This window comes from Oncorhynchus gorbuscha, linkage group LG23 (genome assembly GCF_021184085.1).
Source record: "Oncorhynchus gorbuscha isolate QuinsamMale2020 ecotype Even-year linkage group LG23, OgorEven_v1.0, whole genome shotgun sequence".
In the NCBI taxonomy this organism is placed as follows: Eukaryota; Metazoa; Chordata; class Actinopteri; order Salmoniformes; family Salmonidae; genus Oncorhynchus; species Oncorhynchus gorbuscha.
This window is the reverse complement of record NC_060195.1, coordinates 58,233,697-58,254,389: the sequence shown is the minus strand read 5'-3', so window position 1 is coordinate 58,254,389 and position 20,693 is coordinate 58,233,697.

Below are 20,693 nucleotides of genomic sequence, written 5' to 3'. Positions count from 1 at the left end.
CCTATTGGCCTAAGGCCATTGAGACTAAAGGTTACGGTTCACTATCATCCATCTCTGTAAAATCTGGAGGTAGGGGAGAATATTCTCCAGGAGCCATTTTGATTTCACCTTCAGCTGTCATGTAGCTAGAGGTATGATTTATATCAGAGCCTGAGCTACATATGATACAACGTCAAAGAAAGGGAACCAAAGCATGAGGGATAGGGGATGCACGTAATGTGTTATTCCCCCCCAAAATGTATTGATAATAACATGTCCTGCACATAAAAAAACAACAACAAGGATTTGCAATTGTGACACGTTACAGACGTTAAAATGTTGTGTCTCTGTTGACAGCGTAAATATGGAGTGAATGCATTACTGCCCACGAGATAGCAGTGCAATGGTTTTACTGCATGTTTACAATGACAGGATAAACAGCTGATACCGGAGAGGTATGGAGAATCGGGATTCTGTAATGCATATTTAATCCCCCTGTTTAATCCAATCCTTTCGCCTTCTACGATATTAAACGCTTACTTGGTAATAAGCAAATCGGGTTATATCTGAGCAAAAAGTTGTTGAATGTGCCTCATACCTTTTGTCAGTTATGTGGCGTTCATCTTAAACGCATGGTAGAGGACAAGTCAATACAGCTGTGGCAGTGGAAACAAAGATCCAATCCACTTACTCACAGATCATACGGCGCCTATGGTCGTAACACTGTTGTGTTTGATGGGGGGGGGGGGGGGGGGGTTAAATGAGAACTTTTATGGACACATAACATTGTAGCCAAATGCACAAAAAAATAGCCATTAGGAGGCAATAAATGTGGACAGAGTAAAACCAGAATGGCAACAACAGAAAGTGCAGTAAGCCAAAACATAATAATCAAAGATTGTTTCTAATGCCAGTCAAAGCAAATTCACTTTAGCCTTCGCAAACAAAGTTTGCAACTCAGGTGTTGGGAGATGAGAAAATTAAGGAAAGCCACAATATCCATCTGCTCCGCATCAAACCACCGACGTATCTACAAATAACCATGGCTGCTCCTCCACAACAAGGAGAAATCCATACAGCTATATCGTCTCTAATATAATTGCTCTGTTTCCAATCTATAAATACTGTAGCTAATGCCTTGAGGTGTTTTAAAAGAAAAGCAGTGAACAGGACTAGCAACCGTAACATTAATCACAGTTCTATTTTAAACATGACAGTGTTAATTCTAAGATTTTGTGACAAGTTTGGTATGCAACCTGGGTATTACCTGCAACTGACAACTGCATTAGCCCACAGAGCTAAAGCCTTAGGCATTAGCTATCATAGTCATAAAAAGTTTTCAGGTCATGGACATGGTTATTCATCACATCACAGCAATGATTCAGATTTGAAATATGGCATGGCCATTTGGGACAATATCAATTGTTAGCCTACAGTGTAAGCAATTGAAATCAATTCATCGAAAATAACAACATATGTTTACAAATAATGAATAAGCCATGCGTAATGGATATCTCATGGCATATTATTACATGATTGTCACGTTCGTAATAAGGACGGGACCAAGGCGCAGCATGTGTTGAGTTCCACATCTTTATTTGCAGTGAAACTTCCCAAATAAATAAATAAACAAGCAACGAAACGTAACCTCAGTGGTGCTACAAGCACAAACACAAATACAATATCCCACAAACACAAGTGGGAAAAACGGCTACCTAAATATGATCCCCAATTAGAGACAACGATTACCAGCTGCCTCTAATTGGGAACCATACAAAACACCAAAATAGAAATATTGAACTAGAACACCCCCTAGTCAAACCCTGACATACTACACCATAGAGAACCAAGGGCTCTCTGTGGTCAGGGCGTGACAATGATACAACTCAATTGCAACTCACTATCCTTCCCAACAACACACGGAGGACCTGCGAGGACCTGCTTACATAACCATTGTTATTATCAAGGCACAAGGCGAGACCCAAATGCAGACACAGGAGGCAGATGGTTCGAGTCTTACAATGTTTATTAATCCAAAAGGAGTAGGCAAGAGAATGGTTGTGAACAGGCAAAAAGATCAAAACCAGATCAGAGTCCAGGAGGTACAATGTGGCAGACAGGCTCATGGTCAAAGCAGGCAGAATGGTCAGGCAGGCAGAATGGTCAGGCAGAATAGTCAGGCAGGCAGAATGGTCAGGCAGACCAAATCAAATCAAATGTATTTATATAGCCCTTCGTACATCAGCTGATATCTCAAAGTGCTGTACAGAAACCCAGCCTAAAACCCCAAACAGCAGGCAATGCAGGAGTAGAAGCATGGTGGCTAGGAAAAACTCCCTAGAAACTCCCCGTATACAAAGTCCAGAAAACAGGCAAGGGTCAAAAACCAGGAGGACTAGAAAAAGGAGAATGCAAAAAGCAGGAGAACGGGAAAACCGCTGGTTGACTTGGAAACATACAAGACAAACTGGCACAGAGAGACAGGAAATACAGGGACAAACACAATGGGGATAACAAGCGACACCTGGAGAGGGTGGAGACAACAACGAGGACAGGTGAAACTGATCAGGGTGTGACAGTTATATCAGTGAGTAAACATTATCGGGATCAAACCATCATTCCAGCTGAGAGGTACCTAACACACTTCAGTTCACACGGTGCCCAAAATCCTGGCAATAATGTAGCACTCCATTACACTGTAATTGTGTCAGAGGCTGAGTCTCTCTCCCTCACTGTCTTTCAGTATCATCACCACCAGTATAACGGTTTAGTGCAACAGATGGTTCTTCCTGCACATTATTTCCTACATCTCACTCCTGCCATTTTGAGAAAGCACAATCAACAGCAGTAGACCGGTTGCATTGTTAGGCCTGGTGGCAAGTGCTAGCCTGGAAATCCATACTGAATTCAGCTTCACATTAGAGTGATTCGGTCAGGATTTGAAGACTAGGAGAACCCCTGGCTATAGTCAGAATGCTGTAACTGGCATCAAGACCTGTAGAGGGGCGATGCTATGTTCTTCTACACAACAGGATAGGACACACCTCATACTGCAAGCAAGAAATATGAACTAATAGACTGTTGTGGGGAGTGCTTTCTGTGGTCAGAGTTCTGGGCTGCCGTCTGAGAGCCCAAGAGTGGCTTAACTATGCTATGATCCATCTTCCGCAAAACCAGGACACGGCTCACATTGAAAGCAGGAAATATGAGCTTATAGACCGTATCCTACCCCACACTTTCGCTCCCTTCTCCAGCTCCTGACAAGTCTCATTTGACCTGATTAAGAGTGGGATAACACTGTCATTCCCCTTTCGGCTAATGCATAGCCCTGACCAGCAACTTTGGTCGCAGAGTATCCATGACTGTATGCTTTTTCATTACTACTCACAAATCAATAACCGTGGTTGAATTGCCAGAATTGATTTTCCCGTTGGTTCTGCAGGTCGAGCCCAACCAAGTGATTCATAGACACTCTTTTCATAATCAGATTTTAATTAGCAATTATGTGCAGGTCGCAAACGGTGACACAATGACTAATGCAATGGGGGCATCCAGGTAGCTTTAAGTGATAGAGAATGCAGACATGGCTTGTTACTTCATACATCATAGTAGTCTGCACTCATGATGTCGCTCTTGCTGCTGGTGAGTCTCTGATCCGCCTCTACGCAGACGACACCATTCTGTATACTTCTGGCCCTTCTTTGGACACTGTGTTAACAACCCTCCAGACGAGCTTCAATGCCATACAACTCTCCTTCCGTGGCCTCCAACTGCTCTTAAATACAAGTAAAACTAAATGCATGCTCTTCAACCGATCGCTGCCTGCACCTGCCTGCCCGTCCAGCATCACTACTCTGGACGGTTCTGACTTAGAATATGTGGACAACTACAAATACCTAGGTGTCTGGTTAGACTGTAAACTCCCCTTCCAGACTCACATCAAACATTTACAATCCAAAATTAAATCTAGAATTGGCTTCCTATTTCGCAACAAAGCATCCTTCACTCATGCTGCCTCGTAAAACTGACCATCCTACCGATCCTCTATTTTGGCGATGTCATTTACAAAATAGCCTCCAATACCTTACTCAATAAATTGGATGCAGTCTATCACAGTGCCATCCGTTTTGTCACCAACGCCCCATATACTACCCACCACTGCGACCTGTATGCTCTCGTTTCAAACTCGTCGCCAAACCCACTGGCTCCACGTCATCTACAAGACCCTGTTAGGTAAAGTCCGCCCTTATCTCAGCTCGCTGGTCACCATAGCAGCACCCATCTGTAGCACGCACTCCAGCAGGTATATCTCTCTGGTCACCCCCAAAACCAATTCCTCTTTTGCCGCCTCTCCTCCCAGTTCTCTGCTGCCAATGACTGGAATGAACTACAAAAATCTCTGAAACTGGAAACACTTATCTGCCACACAAGCTTTAAGCACCAGCTGTCAGAGCAGCTCACAAATTACTGCACCTGTACATAGCCCATCTATAATTTAGGCCAAACAATTACCTCTTCCCCTACTGTATTTATTTTGCTCCTTTGCACCCCATTATTTATATTTCTACTTTTCACATTCTTCCACTGCAAATCTACCATCCCAGTGTTTTACTTGCTATATTGTATTTACTTCGCCACCATGGCCTTTTTTTGCCTTTACCTCCCTTATCTCACCTCATTTGCTCACATTGTATATAGACTTATTGTTCTATTGTATTATTGACTGTATGTTTGTTTTACTCCATGTGTAACTCTGTGTTGTTGTATGTGTCGAACTGCTTTGCTTTATCTTGGCCAGGTCGCAATTGTAAATGAGAACTTGTTCTCAACTTGCCTACCTGGTTAAATAAAGTTGAAAAAAAAATAAAAAATATGCACTAGACTTCAATCAATAACGTGTTTTTTATTTTTTATTTTTTTAGATAAGCATTATTGCTGTTCAATATCAATGTGCGTTTGGGAATCTCACAATTATGTGCTTGCAATTTGATTATTTATGATTCATATCCCTCTTGCACTATGCATTCCATATTGAAATATGACAAGTTGATTCATGGGAATGGGAACAAATGAAACGGCACTTTTGTGTATAGAAGTGAATCTGTAGAAAAACGAATGTCTTGCATTACCTAATGGCACTTTCTCTTTAAGAGAAAACCAATCACAATTTCCATCACACCCCCACAGCATTAATACATACTATTTTTGGCAAGTAGCATTTACATTTTTGATTGTTCTTTGAGGATGCACGAGGAAACATGGAGACAACCAAGACTAAAGTGAAGGATGGACCCCTGAGGTTATATCCAATGTTCAGCCGAAATATTTTCAAGAACTCATGCAACTAAATGTTATGCAGGAATCCTTGAAACTGTCAAATTACTTCAAAAGTATGCTAAAATAACCACTTTTTTCTTCTAGAAATGCTTCCCGCGTATAGATGGAAAATGTTACGCTGGGTGGTGTGAGGATTTTGAAGTGGTAGCCTTTGCAAGTTACTGCTTGCTAAACATGTTTATAAGATTTCCCCATTGGGATGAATAGTGAATAGGTTTGGAATAAAAAAAAAAATGCCCGTCCAGACAGAATCAGATCAATACATCACAAATGAGAGAGTAGCTAGGGAAGGATCAGAGTTACATTATGCTCTGAATTATCATACTGGAGGGGGTGCAGTTTGAGCATGGAAAGTAGACATAAATAACACTTCAATAGGCTGAAGTTAAAAGGCATTTGTAGTACTCGTGGTGGTTGTGTACATCAGAAAAGCTGGATGATTTCAAGGTCGATTAGCTATGACACAGGAGGCTACTGAGGGGAGGACGGCTCATAATAATGGCTGGAATGGAGTCAATGGAATAGTATCAAGCTGTAACGGTATTCCTGTGGTGAAGTAGAGGCGGACCAAAATGCAGCGTGGTGGTTATTCATGTTCTTTTATGAAGGAACTATACATGAAATAACTAACAAAACAATAAATGTGAGAAAACCAAAAACAGTCATATCTGGTGCAAACACAGAGACAGGAACAATCACCCACAAACACACAGTGAAACCCAGGCTACCTAAATATGGTTCCCAATCAGAGACAATGACTAACACCTGCCTCTGATTGAGAACCATATCAGGCCAGACATAGAAATAGACAAACGAAGACATCCAACATAGAATGCCCACTCAGATCACATCCTGAAAGCAAACTATGGTCAGGGTGCATGGAAATCATGTGGTTGATGAGATTGATTACCATTCCATTTATTCTGTTCTAGCCATTACTATGAGCCTGTCCACCCCAATTAAGCTGCCACCAATCTCCTGTGACGATGATACTGTATATAGTATAGATTTATGTAAAACTTGTATGAAAGCAAGTGTTTTCTTTGCCCTTATCATGACTCCAATACATTCCACGTCCCTTTTGATTAGCTGAGGGGATTATTCAAGTGGGAAACACTATCTAGAAACAAATTGATCCTTGCTTGGAACACGGTTTTAGAAACCTTAACACTCAACTTAATTATCATCCAAAAATAACTTTCAAAATACAAAAGATACACTTACCTTTTGCAGTTTTACAGATTTCCACTGAGGCTTTTTGTGTAACACAGCAACACCATGTGTAACACCTAGTCCCATTAGCTCAGGAAGTGTTGTTGTCATTCAGGTAAATGTGCCACGCAAAATACCGCCGTGGGATTCTATTAAAAACGGCACACAATAAGTTTATCTTTTGTATATTTAAAATGATTTCTCTGTGATATGAAAAAAAGTGCCCAAAAAGCCTGTTTTATCATCTCCATTGAGGACCTTCCCCATGTTGAAGTAGTTGCCTGTGTGGAACTTCTTTTAGGGTTAAGGAAAGATCACATAAATCCCTCCAGTTCATCAGGAGGTATCAGCCAATGAATTGTTCTCGAGAGCAAACATTTCATAACTGCAAGTGTCAGTAAATCACCAACAATTGTTTTTTATACCTGTTCAAACAACACAATCCAGGTGGCAGTATGTACCCTTTCAGTTAATTTACCAACTCATAGAAGTAGTAGAAAAATCGAATTGCTCTCACAAACGCCATAATGGGACAGATACGGTGTTGCGTTGGTCCCCCTCAGATTTGTGCTGTTTAACAATATATGTATCACATATACATTTGTTGTTGTTCCTCTGCAATACTAGCAATTCTAGGAAGTTGGCTCTAGCTAGCCCAGATAGGTTCCCAATCTCCCAACCTCAACTAGTCGCCAAGAAGCCATTTCAGACAATCAATCGAGTTAGAGTGGCTAGCTTGTCTAACTATCTTAGCTGGCATGCCTGCTGGCAAGGTTGGCAGAGTTTAGAAAAGCAAGCGTTTACTAACTGTACGGAATATGTCTCACATTCCTTTCAATCTTTACCCAGATTTGAGCAGAGATACAGAGAAGCATGGTTTATTTTCTTTCAAAATATAACCACCAGTCAGGAGGACACAGACAGCTCAATAGATATGCTTAAGGAACGAAGATGCAGGGAGTTTAATAACAAGGAACATGAAGATATGCAAAACAATATAAGCGTACTGGACATGAAAACAAAACCAATACTGCTTGAAGACTGAGGCTACTGAGGGCTAAATAAAGGGGAATCCAATCAAATTCAAATCATGCTTACAAGCCCTTAACCAACAATGCAGTTCAAGAAATAGAGTTAAGAAAATATTTACTAAATAAACTAAACTTTTTTTAAAGTAACAAGAAAATGACAACAATAATGAGGCTATATACAGGGTGGCAATAGTACAGAGTCTATGTTCGGGGGCACAGGTTAGTTGAGGTAATCTGTAAAGTGACTATGCATAGATAATAAACAGTGAGTAGCAGCAGTGTAAAAATGGGGGGGGGTCAATGTAAATTGCCTGGGTGGCCACTTGTTAAATTGTTCAGCAATCTTATGGCTACGCACTATCCTCTGCAGCGGCTTACGGTCCGATGCGGAGCAGTTGCCTTACCAAGCGGTGATGCAACTTGTCAGGATGTTCTCGATGGTACAGCTGTAGAACGTTTTGAGGATCTGGGGACCATTGCCAAAACTTTTCAGTCTCTTGAGGGGGGGGAAAAGGTGTTGTGATGCCCTCTTCACAACTGTCTTGGTGTGTTTGGACCATTATAGATTGTTGGTGATGTGGACACCAAGGAACTTGAAACTCTCGACACGCTCCACTTCGATGTTCATGGGGGCCTGTTCTGCCCTCCATTTCCCATTTCCAATCAGCTCCTTTGTCTTGCTCACATTGAGAGAGAGGTTGCTGTCCTGGCACCAGACTGCCAAGTCTCTGCCCTCCTCCCTGTATGTTGTCTCATCATTGTCAGAGATCAGGCCTACTACTGTTGTGTTGCAAACTTAATGATGGTGTTGGATTTGTGCTTGTCCACACAGATGTGGGTGAACAGGGACTACAGGAGGGGACTAAGTACGCACCCCTGAGGGGGCCCCAGTTTTGAGGATCAGAGTGGCAGATGTGTTGTTGCCTACCCTACCTACCACCTGGGGGCGGCCCATCAGGATGTCCAGGATCCAGTTGCAGAGGGAAGTGTTTAGTCCCAGGGTCCTTCGCTTAGTGACAATCTTTGAGGGCACTATGGTGTTAAACGCTGAGCTGTAGTCAACAAACATCATTCTCACATAGGTGTTCCTGTTGTCCAGGTTGGAAAGGGCAGTGTGGAGTGCGATTGAGATTGTGTCAACTGTGGATCTGTTGGGGCGGTAGGCCAATTGGAGTGTGTCTAGGGTTTCCGGCATGACGGTGTTGATGTGAGCCAACCTTTCAAAGCACGTCATGGCTACCGACGTGAGTGCTAAAGGGTGGTAATCATTTAGACAGGTTACCTTCGCTTTCTTGGGCACAGGGACTATGGTGGTCTGTTTGAAACATGTAGGTATTACAGACACGGTCAGGGAGAGGTTGAAAATGTCAGCGAAGACACTTGCCAGTTGGTCCGCGCATGCTCTGAGTACACGTCCTAGTATTCCGTATCAAAGGTAATGAAGAAGTCCAGTAGTGCCTAATGATGGGGAGCAGGTGTACATAATGTGGGTTACCAGGTTAGGAGACCGGCGATGTTAACAAAAACAATCATAGAATTAAGTATAATGATGGCAGGAAAAAACTGTGCAGGCAGGTGTTTGAAAAATGCAAAATTCTTCAGTTTACTGTCATGGGGCCTAGCCCCTGTGATGACCGCAGTCAAATTCCATGTTACCTTTGAGTCACAGTAAAATCACTCTGGACATGCGTTGGAAGTACTCTGCGCTCAATTGTCCCTCGAACCACTCTGATGTCAACGCAAATGCTATCGAAAATCCCATCAAGCACTTATCATCAAAACAGTATAATGATTTTAAAGCTCACCTCACTGTAATGATAAGTTTCAACAACAGGTTGACATTGAGTGGAAAACATGGTAATTGTGGATGCTGTTTCAAAGCCAAACACAACGGAATGGACAGCACTTTCTAAGGTGATGATTCATTCAAAACACCCATACGCATGTTAGAGCTTATGCATATGTATAGGCCCTATATATGAGCCCAAGCACGATAATAATTTGCATTTTTTTAAATAATGATTGCGCTGTTATACAATACCTAGCCTAATAGCCTACCACTTATTGCACATTGCAGAATTCTTATTTTTACTACATGGTTTTAAGATGTCTTTCGTTCATAATTGGTCTATCCTGTACTCTAACATGAAACAAATTATACTAATTACCTTTGAGTGTGGACTGTAATATTATGTATTACTGGATGGACTGATTACCTTACGCCACACTCCAAACTGACAGAGAATATTTAAGCCTTGGCGATGCTGTTGGTTCATTGATTGGCAGGGTGGCTTACAGAGTTAGTGCATTTGCATTTTTTTTATTTTATTTTTAATAATGAATAGGTCGACACTACCTTTAGCTACAGAAACTCTCACCACCATGTGTTACCATCTCCGCCTCTCTCTCCCCCATTCCTTCCTCGAGTTTTTAGAGAGAGGGGATGTCAACAGTTCAATGAAATACGTTTCGTTGTGATAAGGGTAGGATCAACATGTACAGAATGGTTACCTGGAGGAAAATGGAGAGGGTCATGCTTTTTCAATTTCAGTCAAGGGGGGTTTAAGTATTTTTTTATTCTTTCATCTAGTCCAGGGGAGGGTCATGTAATTTGTCATTTATGAGCTGTCAATATTTCACAGTGTTTTAGAATGAGTTGCTTATACTGTATATTGGCCTATATATTATATATTGACGTGCCAAATGCCGACCCTCATCTCTGATTCTCCGCTGGGCGCGCAATATTAATTGTGCCTACAGGCTATTTAGTGTGGTCTCAATCAAATGATCCACAGCCTATATGCTATGAAGTGCATTCTCAGAGAAGCACAGAGCAAAGTTATATTTCTAATATAGATGCTGGGATGGTGTAAATAAAACGAGGCTGCATTACACACTGAAATGGATATTCCAATGCTGAGCCTGCTCTGTTTTGCTGGTCCCAAATTGTGTGCGCTGCTTAACCAATGGCTGCTGTGTAGGGCTATGGTGGCACTCCAGGAGGAAAGTCTTAGGTTTCTTCAGATTTCTTTGGTGGGTTGATCAGGCCTAGTCCAAAAAATAGGGCGCGCAGACTAGCCTGCAGCCTATATTCAGTTTGAGGAGAGCACGAAGATGAGAAGGATGACCGGAGTTCAACTTTGATTGCTTGCTACTACTATAATTGATTTTATTAAAAACGATATGTTTCTTGCACACGATGTATTTATCCCAGTTTTTTCTTTACCTCACAATAATCCATATTCGACCAACTTACAATTGTGATGCTGAAACTTGGAGTAGCAGCCGCAGCACAAACAATCGGAAATGGACAGCTCAAGGTGCTGAAAGTCGGCAAATTAATCTAAACAGTCTAAATTAATAATTAGACTTGAATTACTAACAACAAAAGGGCTTTGTTTTGGAGCCCGTTGCACATGGGGATATCATTGTTGTGTTCCTTTGACATTCAGAGGTTACGTTGCTTGGGTAGTATCCTAACTCTGTCACTATCAATTGATTAGGCTATTCACTTTCTGTACAATAGAAGATACTTAAACCGAGACAGCTTTCAGGGAAACACTTGTGACCTTCTTTCGTTGGGTCAAGCCAAGGAAGAAGAGTAGCCAGCAGTTAATTAAAGCTTGCATTTTTCTGTGTTGGTTGGCTTACTCTGTCTGGGGTGGAAAAGTAGGCCTAACTTTTATGAAAGTACCATGCTCAGATTCCTAATGATGTGAATTATTTGCAAACGGGGACAGCTTCTTTTCAAACAAGACACACTGATTTGGCATTGGAGATATATGATAAAATGAACACATAGGCATATCTCTCTATCCATTCTTAGTCTGTAAATTCTGTTATTTGTGTGGTATTAAAAAAAAGATCCCGATAGTATGTAGATATCTATAGCAAGGAAATGTTTATAAAAGGCAAAACAATTCTCAGACTTGCAAATACAATACATTTCTGCAATGCTTTCTCTCTAAATGTATCTCTGTAGTGCACGGTGGTCTGCGAACCCACAACCTTCTGGCTCCCAGCCCTGTGCGCTATCAAAATTCCAGCGTTGCCATGTAATGCTTACAGGACAAAAAACTGTTTCTGGAACTGCATATCTAAGGCTCTGGTCTGTCCAACAAGTGAGGCTAAATGTCGGACACGTTCTCTGCTATCCACTTTGTTTGAAATATTATTTGGGGAGGGTTCCTTTTACATTTTCCTTTTCTGAAATATATTTTGCTGAAAGGAGGTCCATCCATTTTCATTTCAAAAGGACCGATTATCTCCATGTAACCCTTGTTATGAATAACGTTCACTCCCTAACATGTTACTATCGATGTTCCTGCACAGATTTCAATGGTTTCCCAAATGAAGCACTGGAAAGCTGCAGGAGCAGAGTTGGGGGAGCCCATGGCACACATCATTTAGGAGGAATATCCCCTGTCTCACAGCGAGAGGCTGCATGCTCCTTCAACAGTAGTTGATATGTGGAGTGAAATACCTGTTCTTATAAGCCCAGACATTTCTATATGCAATCCCATGTGAAAGCAGAGTTTCGATGGTTGCCACTAAAAGGAGGACCCCAGCTGCTACAATATTTGTTTCTCAGCTGCTAATATTAAGCTCCGCTATATTGCCAGAGTAGTCTATCCAGCGTGATTGAAAAACGAACTGCGGGAAAGCGCCCTCCATTAGCTACTCGAGTGCCTACGGATTACATTCATTTTTTCCCCCGGCCTCTGTTCCTGCCCATTTGACAATGGGCCATTCTAAATCGAAACAACTTTCACATTACTGAAGATTAAACTGAGAATAGTCCGATGGGTGAAAATATGTTCACTTGATGAGAGTACGACGTGTGCAGCCTGAGGCAAGGAACAGAGCACAAGCTTTTTGGGGGGGGGGGAGACTTTATCAAATCAATAGCCTATAGTTGCATCATCCAGCCCATATATGTTTTGATTTCTAAAACATTCTAATGTTTGTATCATTCACAACTAAAGTTGCCAAATAACTCTATAGGACCTGTTTCAAATGATCACTGAAATGCTCACTTAATGGGAAAAATATTATTTCTATTTTATTGGGCTAGGTTCGATTGTATTCTTGTTACGATCAAATTAATTAATAGAAAAACAATTGCATTGGATTTATGTTGTCTGCTAGCCTAATGGCGCATAGTCAGATAACATACCATAAGCCAACTCAAATGTTATTTTACTAGGCAAGTCAGTTAAGAACAAATTATTGTTTTCAATGACTGCCTGTTCAGGAGCAGAAAGACAAATGTCAGCTCGGTGGTTTGAACTTGCAACCTTCCGGTTACTAGTCCAACGCTCTAACCACTAGGCTTCTGTAACAGTATAATTTTAAACCGTCCCCTCGCCCATACCCGGGCGCGAACCAGGGACCTTCTGCACACATCAACAACAGTCACCCACGAAGCATCGTTACCCATCGCTCCACAAAAGCCGCGGCCCTTGCAGAGCAAGGGGAAACACTACTTCAAGGTCTCAGAGCAAGTGACGTAACCGATTGAAACGCTATTTAGCGCACACCGCTAACTAAGCTAGCCGTTTCACATCCGTTACACTACCCTGCCGCCCCAATATTCTGTTCCCCTGAAATACATTTTCTTCTTATAAAACGTAAATGTTGTGTGTAATGTGTGGCGGCCTGGAGATGCTAAACATGTTTATGTTAATTCACGGTTAATTATCATGAGACCAGCGCTCATTTGCATGACAATAACCGGCTAACAAAATGCCATGACCGCCACAGCCCTGCATCCGGTCTCCATATGTAGGAGCAAACCAAACAACCATCTCTCTCATCTCAACTTGGTATCCTGATGTCCCAAGCCCAAAAAAAAGTGTGAAGGCTGGCCACACTCTCCCCTCGATCAACTCCAAGCTGTCAATGGCCTCGGATCAGCCTTAAGAGTATACTGCCATCTGGGGGTGTGGAGTGTGATCGTGATGTCTAAACTAAATGCAACATACAGTCTGATACTATGTCAGTAATCAACTGTCTAGAAACCCGATATGCTTTCACACCATGCTATCTTCACATTGACCATTTACAAATAAGCATAGGGTTGCCTTACAGTAAACAACATTTCTTATGAGTCAGAAATAGTGAGGATGTACTGAGGTTTCTTTTCATCCCACATTTCTCAGGTGTGAAAGCACAGGTGAGATTTATGTGGAGCAAAACGTTTAAAAAATCTGCAAGGTTCCATGAACCTTTTTCTTGGTGACAGCCTCTGTGGTATGTGCTGGGGCCCCGAGGGGACTTCGGAATCTGCTGGAGGCAGCAATGTATTGCCTCTCTTGAAAAGCACCTTGGGGATCATTTGTTCACATTCCCCAGGTTGCTATGGCACATGCTTTATTAACTCCAAAGTACACGCGCTACATCCACTGTTCTGGCTCTTTGCTCTCCGACACCATGTGGCAGCACTTTCTTTTGTTCCATTGTTAAACCTTTATAGGGTATGTATAATTTTTTTTTTTTTTTAAGAATAAGAAACATGTTGATTAGTGTGATTTTATTTGGCTCTTTGAATAGACTGGGTAATTATGTCCTTAATTGCTGTTTTGTGTAAATACAGTATGTTAATACATTGAAGTAAAATGTGGGTCTTAAAGTCCTTTACTGTGACTGAATGAAATATTGACAGCCTGTGCATCCATCCATCCATCCACATGTTCACCACGACACCCTGGTGAGTTTAAATGTTGCTTGGCAGCGAGTGACACAGATACGGCGTGTAGGTCATGTGTCTCTCAACCCCCTTCCGGAACCTTCGGATAGCGGTGCTGCCTTGCCGAATGGCAAAGCACCGGGCCTAGTGCTCTGCGTCGGACATGCCAGGTCGCCGCTGTGCCAATCTGTCCCGACCAAGCTGCAACCTGACGAGGAGTGCCATCAATCAGACACCTGGCATGGTGGTGTGTGTATGTGTCTGCCCTCGTCTCACACCACCCCAGTGTAATGCTGGGAAACACAAGGACACACGCTTTGTTGTTAAAACACTACAGCTGTCAGCCCTCCTAGTTCTGTTGTCTAGAGAACACAGGTAGTTATGTCATGTGGTTTGCATATTTGAAAGGTGGCATACAGTAGACTGTGCCACATACCACAATGCATCTGGGTGGTTATCAGGAAAGGCTTCCATTATTTACTTTTTAGAGGGGTAACATCAGTCTAATTTAATGATTACGATACACTTTACTGACTTATGCAGTGTGGTGCCTTGTTAATGTACAATTGTACAGATATATGTAAAGATCTACTTCCTTTTCTTACATTTAAAAAGCTAACATCGCAATATGTACATAATGTACAGTACATAATGGATAATAGATCATATCCATTACATGACATTTACAATATCTATCTATATTTACAGTACACAACCGATCAAAAGTTTGAGAACACCTACTCATCCAAGGGTTTTTCTTTATTTTGACTATTTTCTACTTTGTAGAATAATAGTGAAGACATCAAAACTATGAAATAACACATGCAATCATGTAGTAACCAAAACAGTGTTAATCAAACAAATCAAAAACTATTTTATACTTGAGATTCTTCAAATAGCCACACTGTCCCTTGATGACAGCTTTGCACACTCTCGCCATTCTCTCAACCAGATTCACCTGGAATGTTTTTCCAACAGTCTTGAAGGAGTTCCCACATGCGCTGAGCACTTATTGGCTTTTTTTCCTTCACTCTGCGGTCTGACTCATCCCAAACCATCTCAATTTGGTTGAGGTCGGGTTATTGTGGAGGCCAGGTCATCTGATGCAGCACTCCATCACTCTTCTTATTGGTACAATAGCCCTTACACAGCCTGAAAAACAAATGATAGTCCCACTAAGCCCAAACCAGATGGGATGGCGTATCGCTGCAGAATGCTGTGGTAGCCATGCTGGTTAAGTGAGCCTTGAATTCTAAATAAATTACAGACAGTGTCACCAGCAATGCTCCCCCACACAATAACACCTCCTCCTCCATCCTTTACAGTGGGGAATATACATGCGTCTCACAAAGACATGACAGTTGGAACCAAAAATCTCCGATTTGTACTCCACAACAAAGGACTCCTCCACTGGTCTAATGTCCATTGCTCGTGTTTCTTGGCCCAAGCAAGTATCTTCTTATTATTGGTGTCCTTTAGTAGTAGTTTCTTTGCAGCAATTTGACCATGAAGGTCTGATTTACACAGTCTCCTCAGATGTGTCTGTTACTTGAAATCTGTGAAGCATTTATTTGGGCTGCAATTTCTGAGGCTGGTAACTCTAATGAACGTATCCTCTGCAGAGAGCCAGTTTCTTTATAGCGCTTGAATAAACTTGAAAAATTTGTGAAATTCTCCGTATTGACTGACCTTCATGTCTGAAGGTCATGATGGACTGTTGTTTCTCTTTGCTTATTTGAGCTGTTCTCTTCATAACATGGACTTTTACCAAAGAGGGCTATCTTCTGTATAACCAGGTGACTACCTGAATCTGGTTGAGAGAATGCCAAGAGTGTGCAAAGCTGTCATCAAGGCAAAGGGTGGCTATTTGAAGAATCTCAAATATAACATTTATCTTGATTTGTTTCACTTTTTTTTTGGTGACTACATGATTCCATATGTGTTATTTCATAGTTTTGATGCCTTCACTATTATTCTACAATGTATAAAATAGTAAAAATTAAGAAAAAACCCTTGAATGAGTAGGTGTTCTAAAACTTTTGACCGGTTGTGTGTGTGTGTGTGTGTTTTTTAGGGGGGGAGGGGTAAATCTGCTTTAATATTGCAGATAGATTGTGGCTTCCATCAATGTAATTGTCTGCATCATTTCCAATCCCTCGTATGATCTATTTGTGATTACAGGCAAAGCCGTATATACATTATTGAGCATTTTCCCTGCTGTGCTAAAACCAGGTACTGTAGACATAAATTCTTTAGAGTTAAATCACAGGAGTCTGACCAAATTACATTGCTTGTGTTTACCAACATTGTACTGTAAATGTAGGTCAGATATGTGTAATATTCACTCTCAACTTCTCCTCTCAGAGGAGCTACAGGTGTATAACAGCTCTGCCCCAGTCATCAGCTACATGCTACTCTCAATTTGGCCACAGATTAAAGGAGCACTGTGCTGTTATGAATGATTCATTTCAGAACCCATCATGATATGACTGGGTGTGTTCCAGTTTTACAGGCATAACAACTCAAGAGCATAAGAACGTTTTCTTACACTAAAAAAGAAAAGATTCCTGAAATTCCAATATGAATCTTACAAATGTGATTTATGATGCTTTCCACTTATGATTTAACATGCAATCATGCAATGTTATATTTGAGTATGAACACAATACAGGAACCTTCAGAGTCTAGGAACAATGTATAGCCAGCTAAGAATGTGCAGTCTAATATTTTGCATTTAACCTGCATGGTCAGGCATATCATTACTTAAATGAATGTTGTATCTGCCGAGGAGATTGAGGGATTGCGCTGTGCCTATACAGCACAAGAACAGCAAAGACACAACACTAGCTCTAGGATACGGTACAGCGAAGGCATTTTGTTTTGGACATAATCTGGCTAAGAGAAGGTTTATGGAAACATTTGACATTGCAACTGTCGTTGTCAAAAATACGGACGGTTCTAAGACCCTGTGTGGTGGTGGTGACACCGTGGACATGTCAAAGTGGATTTGGCTCAGGGAAGTGAACCAGCTCTATCAAACATTTAACAGTCTAGCCTCCATGTTACAAACCTGTGTCAAATGCACACACCATTGTAGTTGCTCGTCCAATTACCAAATATAACTAATTGTATTTCGACAAACGTTCCACACATTTGCACTTTCATTAGAAAGCCTGTAATCTTGGTCTCATTTGCTCTCGTTCCCTCATCCTTCCTTGGCTTGGAGATGGATTTCAACTACAGACTGTATCGCTGGTACAGAGCAAAGGGTCTAGAGAGCCAGCATAAGCTTGAGCAGCCCTCTGCTGCTGCAGTTAAGCCAGCCAGCCAGACAGACGGATGGCTGGGTAATCTGTGCCCAATACAGTCTGCCCAGCAAAGAAGAATGCAATCCAAAACAATTAAGCCGTATTTCACCCAACTGATTTGGCTTATGAACAGTAGCGGTGCATGGGTAAAATCGCTATCACTAGGGAAGCAAAGCCAGTGAAAAAATGGGGCATATTACAACCTATGTGTTGGGATGATTGTGTTGTTTGCTCTAAAACATGTTGGTTCATATGCCTTGACACTGTGATATATAGGCCTAAGGCCAAGACAATAGAAAGACACAGTGGCAGAATAAATTCAACCACATCCTTGTTTCGGATAGCAACATCTGCCCGGTGAAGAAAACAAAACATGTAACAAACAGTTAGATGACCTACAGCATGGTCAAGCGAGTTAATATTTTCAGATGACTAAACAACTATTGATTTCCAACCATGGAGAGATAACGCTAGTCGCAAAGAAAACAGGCCGTGCCTTCACTATTCCAGCCCAATTTCGTCAAGCTTTTTTTGCTGTAAATGACATTTGGCTTTTGGGTGATGTAATTGGTCTGAAGCCAAATCCAAACTGGCTTCCCTTTACACTTTCTTTTGGTGTGCCAGGACCATTCACATTTGAGCTCACTCAGTTTTTTTAAAATCAAGGCAGACCAAATGCTTGGTGGGTTCCCTTGTATTCAATGCTACGGGCGGCAACAATATTATTTTCGACCAGACAGCATCAAATAGTTGGGCTCCACATACAGAGACAGAGGGGCGTAGGTTCGCTCTCTCAGATGCTTTCTCTGCTCTTGCGAATTATAGGAAAATGGTGAAGCACAGAGGCCAAAGATACATTATTTTATATGATGTTGTTGTTTTTTATTTTGGGGAATTTCCCTTAGTATCCATGAATACACACCACTGCTTATGAAATCCAAATTCAATTGATCAGGATTGGGGTTGTTTTCTCATGGAAATGAATTGGATTGATGTATGAGGGACATTGTGGGCAGTTCAGTATGAGCGAACAAATGTTCACTACTCCTCAGATTTTGATGTGGCATTCTGTGGTTTTCTTTAGTCATTTTGATGATGATGGGTCAAGGTAGTAATGCAGGACTCGCACAATAAACTCCACAGTCTTTCTGCATAGCCGGTGGGTATGTAGAAATCTCTAAAGGAGTCTGTTAGGTAACAAAAGCATTTCCTACATTTCCCAGTTGACTAAACTGAAATCCATTATTGATGAATGCAATTAATCTCAATGTCTAACACATCTGATGTTGTGATCTCACACATAACCTCAAAGGAGCCGACACGTTCTTCTCCGTTGCAGCTTTGACTCTGACTCCAAGACTTTGATGAGCAACCCCGTGCTGCTCTTTGAACTTTTTCTTTATCTCCATATCTCAAGGTCAAACAGCAGACTGCTGGGCTGACACAAGACCTGGAGCCAAGGGGGGAGGGTCAGAAAAAACAGTAGCCACAGTTGTATTCATGGAAGAGAGAACTGAAGAAAGCATGCATTACACAGGTCGTCATTGTAAATAAAAATGTGTTCTTAATTGACTTACCTGTATCAATGAAGGTGGGAAAAATGCCCTTAAAGGATGTTTTGTCTTACGCTCTTAGAAAACAGGATTCATAAAGGGATTCCAAACGTTTTTGGTTCCATGTAAAAACCCTTTTGTGCTCCGTGTAGAACCCTCTGTGGAGACGGTTCTACATGGAACCCAAAATGGTTTTACCTGGAAGCAAAAAAAGCTGAAGAACATTTTAAGGTTCTACACAAAACCAAAATATAAATGCAACATGTAATCTATTGGTCCCAGAAATGTTCCATACAAAGAAAAAGCTGATGTCTCTCAAATGTTGTCCACAAATTTGTTTACATCCCTATTAGTGAACATTTCTCCTTTGCTAAAATAATCCAAGAAGCTGATTATATGGCGTGATCATTACATGGGTGCACCGTCAATAAATCAGTCAAATGTATTTATAAAGCCCTTCTTACATAAGCTGATGTTACAAAGTGCTTACAGAAACCCAGCCTAAAACCCCAAACAGCAAGCAATGCAGGGTGTAGAAGCACGGTGGCTAGGAAAAACTCCCTAGAAAGGCCAGAACCTAGGAAGAAACCTAGAGGATGCAGGCTATGAGGGGTGGCCAGTCCTCTTCTGGCTGTGCCATTTGAAGATTATAACAGAACATGGCCAAGATGTTAATAGATGACCAGCAGGGTCAAATAATAATAATCAGTGGTTGTGGAGTGTGCAACAGATCAGCAGCTCAGGAGTAAATGTCAGTTGGCTTTTCATAGCCGGTCATTCGGAGTATCTCTACCACTCCTGCTGTCTCTAGAGAGTTGAAAACAGCAGTTCTGGGACAGGTAGCACGTCCGGTGAACAGGGTTCCATAGTCGCAGGCAGAACAGTTGAAACTTGAGTAGCAGCACAACCAGGTGGACTGGAGACAGCAAGGAGTCATCAGGCCAGGTAGTCCTGAGGCATGGTCCTAGGGCTCAGGTCCTCCGAGAGAGAGAGAGAGAGAGAGAGAGAGAGAGAGAGAGAGAGAGAGAGAGAGAGAGAGAGAGAGAGAGAGAGAGAGAAAGACAGAGAGCGAATTAGAGAGAGCATACTTCGCAGAGAGCGTACCGGATAAGACAGGAGAAATACTCCAGATATAACAAACTGACCCTAGCCCCCCGACACAAACTATTGCAGTGTAAATACTGGAGGCTGAGACAGGAGGGGTCGGGAGACACTGTGGCCCCGTCCGACGATACCCCCAGACAGGGCCAAACAGGCAGGATATAACCCCACACAGCCCCCACACCACTAGGGGGATATCTCCAACCACCAACTTACCATCCCGAGACAAGGCCAAGTATAGCCCACAAAGATCTCCCCCACGGCACAACCCGAGGGGGGGGCAAATGGCATGCTCACTGCAGGAATGTTCACCAGAGCTTTTACCAGATAATTGAGTGTCCATTTCTGTACCTTTAGCCGGCTTCAACGTCATTTTAGAGAATTTGGCAGCACGTCCAACCAGCCTCACAACTGCACACCACATATATGGCATCGCGTGGCGAGTAGTTTGCTGACTTCAACGTTGTGAACAGAGTAACCCATT